Source organism: Mastomys coucha, unplaced genomic scaffold, assembly GCF_008632895.1.
Source record: "Mastomys coucha isolate ucsf_1 unplaced genomic scaffold, UCSF_Mcou_1 pScaffold15, whole genome shotgun sequence".
NCBI lineage: Eukaryota > Metazoa > Chordata > Mammalia > Rodentia > Muridae > Mastomys > Mastomys coucha.
This window is the reverse complement of record NW_022196897.1, coordinates 128,616,821-128,623,637: the sequence shown is the minus strand read 5'-3', so window position 1 is coordinate 128,623,637 and position 6,817 is coordinate 128,616,821.

Sequence of the window (6,817 nt, the reverse complement as noted above, 5' to 3'; positions counted from 1 at the left end):
TTTTGGAGGGGAAACTGGGAATGGAGAAATTTACATGTAAATAAAGAAAATATCTAAAAGAAAATAAATACATAAATAAATAAATAAAAGTGATGCCTAACTGAGTGGCAGATGAATCAGAGAAAGATGTGACAGACTAGGATAGGTGCATCGAAAAGAGAGGGTATGGGAAGCTACTTGAGAGAGCAGTGCAGAGAGAGAGAGAAGAGCAGGCAGTTTTACCAGGACAGTTGTATAGAGACAGGTTGCAGATAAAGAACAAGCTAGACACAGGTGATGACAGAATGAGTCAGAATGAGAAGGAGCTAGAAGATTAGAACAGGTTGCCAAAGTTAGTGTGAGGTCAAGCAGAGCAGTTCAAGAGAGAGAAGCTAGATTGAATCAGTTAGTGTGGAGAAGAGTTTTGAGCCAGAACAGCTGAGTTGAAGCAGCAAACCAGAGCTCAGAAAGAACTAGAAAGGGTGAGTTCATTCAACTGTAAGTCTTAGAGGCTGAAAACATCTAGACCTAGATAAGATTGTACAGAGGCTAGAAGCTTCCAGGACTAGGACTAAGTTAGCACACATCAGGAAAATAAAAGATACTTTTACATGAATGTATGTTTTGGGTACATGTATGTGTGTATAGCATGTGAGTGCATATGTGTCTATGTGTGTGTGCACATATGTGCAAGTATATATATATACATATATATATATATATATATATATATACATGTATGCATATACATATATGACTATCTGCTGAGTTGATCTTAGGTAGGCTAGATTGGTTGTTGTTCTATCTTTCAATGTAACATAAGTTTGCTCTAGAATTTTCTTGTGTGTGTGGTATATGTACATGTTCATGTCAGTAGTCTGTATGTGTGTCCCAGAAATTGATGTTGAGTACTTTCTGCAATCACACTCCACCCAATTTTTTGAGGCAGGGTCTCTCCTTGAGCCCAGAGCTTACTGATTTGCACAGACTTGCAAATCCTCTGTCTCTACCTTACCGATGCTCAGGTTACAGACATGGTCTTCTAGCACCTGTTTTTTTTTTTCTTTTTTTTTCTTTCCCTTTTCTTATGTGTGTGTTAGAGATCTGAATTCAGGTCACACAATGGATACTTTATCAACTGAATCATCACCACTTGTCCACAACAGGACTGTGTGCAGAGAGTGAGAAACTTTGGAGCACCCAGTCCTAAAGGTGATATTTTCATTAAACCCTTCCCCTTATGGTTCAAAGGTCTATGAAGAAGAGGGGGCAGAAAGATTATCAGAACCAGAGGGGATGAATGAATCCAAGGAAACAGTATCTTCAAGACACAATAGATGGATGCACATGTGAACTCAGAGATTGTGCATTACATACAAGATCAGCACAGGTTCAAGAGGAAGAAGTAGACATGGGGTGCAACCCTTAAGCAAAAGCAAAGGGAAAATCAGTTTTCTCTAATAATGCCATTGAGTTTATGAACCATGTTCCAGGGCAGATATCCTGGCCATGAATAGTTGAGCAACAAAAACAACAAATGAACTCAATAGTAATTTTTGTGTGTGAACATTTTGTTTCACTTTGCTTTGTTTGGGCCTTTTTGCCCTATTAGTCTTCTGCTTGTTTGTTTTGACTTTTGTTTTTTATGGAGTATTTTTTCTTGCTTTTGTTTTTGAAAGAGCAAGAGACAATAGAAAATAAGGTTGGGTGGGTAAGGAGTGGGGATATCTGGAAGGATCTGGAAGAGGAAGAATTGAGATCAAAATATATGGTATGAAAAAAAAATAATGAAAACTATCTCAGAACTAGGAAGAACGTTTGATGCCAGCCAGGGCTGCAAATTGAAAACTTGTAGATGGATGGATAGATAGATAGATAGATAGATAGATAGATAGATAGATAGATAGATAGATAGATAAAATGGATAAATGTCTGGATGGTTTCTCAATCTGCATAAGTGGCAAGCATAGTTTATGTTGCTCTCCAGGTCTGGTTTTATACAAAGTTGAGGATGAGCCTTGAGTTCTGTGTAAGATAGACAAGCATTCCACCAAGTGAGCTAAATCCCCAGCCCAGGTTTTATTTTTAAGTGCAAATTTCATAATGGAAAAATGAACAGACTGATTTTTAGAGGGCTTTAAAAAACATCCTAGAAAAGTTGGGTAGGTAAGGAAGGGAGTAAGCCTGAGAAGAGATGGGGGACAGGTGAATAGAACCAAAACCTATGGCAACTCAATATCCTCAAAGAAGCAACTTTTAAAAGTGAGCAGGGAGCACAGTAGACTTAGGACAAGTGTGTGTCAACACACCTGTAATCCCAGCACTATGGAGGTAGATGCTGGAGAATCAGGAGTTCAAAGTCAGCCATTATTTGAGAGCTTGTGTCAAAAATCAAGAGAAAAAAAAGAAAACAACAGCAACATGGTCTGATAGAAGCAAACTTACCTAAGATTCTGCATAAGAGTGGGCCACAGAAGAGCTGAGTACATGCTGTATAATTTAAAAACAATTACATATAACTACAGGATGAACTGCTCCTAGGGAATCATGGGAGAAAAAGAATTTTGTATATTGGGATCTCATGACTGTATTGAAGCAGAAAAGTAGTGTTAAATGTACTTTTGAGAACCGAGACAATTTGTGCAGAATCATGCATGAAGATGGTCAAGAGTTCTCAGCCTGTCTGTTGTTTGGCTTGGTTTTAATAACCACTAGTAATATGAGCCTGATGCAAATCACCACATGAGTTCTATTCCTAATCTACTTTATACCACGTTGAACCAGATCTACTGTGCTTTATTGATCACAGACATGGATAGGATATTGTGGTAGCTATCTTCCAAAGATGTCACTGATGAGCGACACTTTCTGATGGTTATATGTGATTCCCTTCCCTTGCAATTCTGTGAAGTGACAGTGTCTGACTTCTGAGGTCAGCCCCTAGGAAGCATTGCAGTATCCACCCTTGTCATTGAACGTGTCCTCTGGGAGGAGCAGCCAATTAAAAAGCCATATTGCCTTGGACCAGCATGCTGAGAAGTCTATGGTGGTCACACAGAGAGGCTCCATAAAGTCAGATGACCATCCAGCCTCTAACTGTTCCATTGAGATGCCAGATATGCGAAGGAAAAACCTCGCCACTGGAAAGCTTGCTAGGGAACCTGCTGCTAATCCAGCTTCAGTGGCCATCTGACAACAAACAACAGGAACACTCTTATGTGAGAACTGCCCAGAGGAGCCCAGGAAACCCACACAACCATGAAAGAAGAGAATGAGTTCTCATTTTAGACCGCTATCTTTGAAGGGCTTTGTTACACAACAATAGTTACCCACAGCACACAGCAAATGCCAACGTGCCACTGAAATTTCTAAACATGTTCAGTTTTTGTTGCTTCAGTGGTTGTGACTTCTACTTTGAGGGAAGGTCAGCTTAGGTGCGCTGCCAGAATTCAAACAGGACTTTGAGGAGGAGAGACCATCCCTTTCTTTAACAGAGCTTGCTTTGCTAAGAGCATCTCCCTACCGAGCGTAGCTTTTTCTAAAAATGAGCAGAATCATCAGGGGGTAAACTCTGGAGTGTCAAAAGGGCCTTCAATCCCTCTCTTTCTCAAGTTTTTCTGTAAGTAAGACTTGTTACTTAGGCAGGACTTTAGAACAGATCTGGCTCATCTCGGTCACTTTTAAAGTAGCTTAAGTGTCTAAGAACAATTAAATCAAACCTAGATAAGTGTCTTGAAATATTGATTAGGAAAGTTGTGCCTAGAAGATGACTCTAGAAAGCCCCAAGACAGGCTTAAAGCTTAAAGGATGGGTCCATACCTCCTCCAATGAGTTTCAACCTTTACTACTAAGAGCACCTCCTAAGACTTCCCTAAAGCCTGGGTTGCCTTTATCCCGAGTGAATGGATTTACAGATCTCTAACCCCAAATTTATCTGCTTAGCAGTAGGTCCTTCAGTTTAGATCCACAAGTAGGGTACTGACCACTGTATTCTTTGTGTGTTCTGATGGAGACAGAGTATAGCATCTTTCACATATTGTCCCTAAGCTCTCTCTCCAGTCTCCCTATTTTCTCTTTATGGCCTACGCTAATTACATGCTCAAGGACTTGAGTTCTATCCACTTAGTGTTGATAAAGTCACAAATATTTCACTAGGAATTGGTGATGCCATTTTAAAACACCAAGCAGGTAGCTCTTTGCTGTAAGGAGAAGGACACAAGTTAATTTATGGCTCCATAGTCAGAAAGGGAGTTTTTCCTTTCATTGCAAAGCATACTCAAACAGGCGTCACAGCAAAATCAGTGGACCAAGCTTTCCTTCATCACATTTGAATGCATATTGAATTTCACAGTGTTGCTGGCAACTGTAGGGTGTCAGTCCATCACTTCATTTCTCCTCTAATGATGTGGCCAATCTTTGATGCATATCATTATCATACACCCAGCAGTTTAGACAAAAGAGCAGATTGAGATCACAAGCAATTCTATTATAGTAATGTTTTATCATAGAGCTTCTGAATATGTATTCTCAACCCATGCACCTTTCAAAATATCACTGTTTTATGAGAATGTACCACTAGGTAATTCAATAGCCCAGGTGGTATTCTTTCACCCTTCCCCCTCTTCCATTTTGCATGCTTTCAAATGATTTTACTGAGTTAAATGAGTCAATCTGGTTTATTCACTCTAGTGAGTTCCTGAGGTAGAAAGAAAAATCTGTCAGAATTAAGTCTCCATCAGCTTTCTCCAGTGGGTGGAGCTGTTTTTAGACTTGTGTGAGCACCTGTGAAATACTATATTTGACTCAAGATTGTGTGATCAACTGCTGGGAGTGTATAAATTGACACATTTCTAAACAGTAATGAGACCATGGATAGCAAAAGCCTTCACCTGTCAACTCTTAAGCCAGCAGGCAATCTTTCAGCATTATAAGCTAAGGAATAAAAGATATAAGCCAGAACTTATTTCTACTCAGTACTTTTCGTTGGTTTTGTTTTGTTTTGTTTTGTTTTGTTTTGTTTTGAGACAGAGTTTCTATGTATAGCCCTTGCTGTCCTGGAACTCACTTTGTATATCATGCTGGCCTCGAACTCAGAAATCTGCCTACCTCTGCCTCCCAAGTGCTGGGATTAAAGATGGGTGCCACCATGGCCCAGCAAACTCGGTACTTTCAGGGGCTGTCTTGGTAGAAGAGAGTGGGTGCACACCAAGGCCAAAGAATAAGTAAATAAAAGGTGTGTTTTGCAATATCACTTTAACATCAAAATAGGAGAATTCATAGAATTTTTATTACAGGGCAATAATAAGTAATAGAAGTCACCGTTTGGTAGATTATGATTCGTATATTAATACCAAATATATATTAAGATATTAATATTAATTCAGAATTAATAGTATGAAAAAATCCTAGCTGGAAAATGCTTATTATTATTGTCTTAAGTGAAGGATCCCAAATCAAAGCATATGTGAGGCTATCACAAAAGTTTGAAGTGACACATATTGATTCTCATTTTCTTTTCATAAAGCTTTAATCAGAAAAAAGAACAAAACACATTTTCTTAGAAATAGCAAGATCTTCCTTCCTTGTTATTAATACATTTCTCCAGAAGAAGCTGCTTGATCTTCTCTTAATCCTCAGGTTTTTTTCTACATGGCAGCATTATCCAAGAACACAACTCAGATGGTCTATAGCAGTGGTTCTCAATCTTGTTAATACTCTGAACCTTTAATACAGTTCCTCATGTTGTGATGACCCTTAAGCAAAAAATTGTCTTGTTGCTACTTCATAACCATAATTTTGCTAGTTATAAACCTTATGTAAATATCTGGTATGCTGGACATCTGATATACAACACCCCAAAGGGGTCAAGACTCACAGGTTGAGAACCACTGGTGTACACTGAGTGTAATTAGGTCCTTCTGGATAAAAAGTGGGACCACTTTTCTAAATAAAGTGTTTAAAGCTCTTTATCATGCTTATAATCTTCACAATAACCATTCCCCCTTCGGTTTATGAAAAGCCCAGTCAGTTAGCATTCAGAAAACACGAACTCAGCTCATACACCTTTGAATATTGCATGCACTCTGTGAGCCCGTGTGAATATCTTCTACTCAGATTCCAAGTTCATTTCCTTCAGTATCTATACCTTGTACTGTGAAACCCCTCTCAAACTCCTGCCTTGGCTCTCCACTAGGGAGATTTCTAGCACACACCTCTCTTTATCCCTAACTTCTATGCTTACTTCAGCTATCCATAGAATTTACTATTGGAATATCATTGTACATGCTTGATATCATGTGAATGTGTAGATCTTTGCTTCCACTGTTTGAACTCTACAATGAGTCCAGTGTCTCAAAAGTGCAAAGAATATTAGTGGTCTTTTTGATTCCTCTTCCTTCCCACCTGTCACCTATAGATCTATGACTCCACAATAGAATATACTCCAATATTCCTAAGCTCTACTTAAATAGCAGTTTTAGGTTGCATTATCTTTGTATGGTTCGAGATGAAACACAAGGCGTGACACATGCCAAGCAGGCACTCCAGTCTGAGTTACACACGTCTCGTCCTATGCTTAGCATAATCAAATGCACTACCTCTTTTAATATAGCTGATTTCCCTTTGGATCATGACTACCAAGCTCCATGGAAAGAAAACTGTTGCTATATTCCTGGAATCATTCATACTTTAAAACTTTTCCCCAAATCTAATAAATGATACTTTGAATAAAATAAACCTTTTGGTTTAAAATGAGATGTTCCTTTTTATTTAAAAAATGGTGTGTCTGGCTAATTTATTAAAAAATATGCCTGATATTTCTTTTTCTAAGTCTTTATAA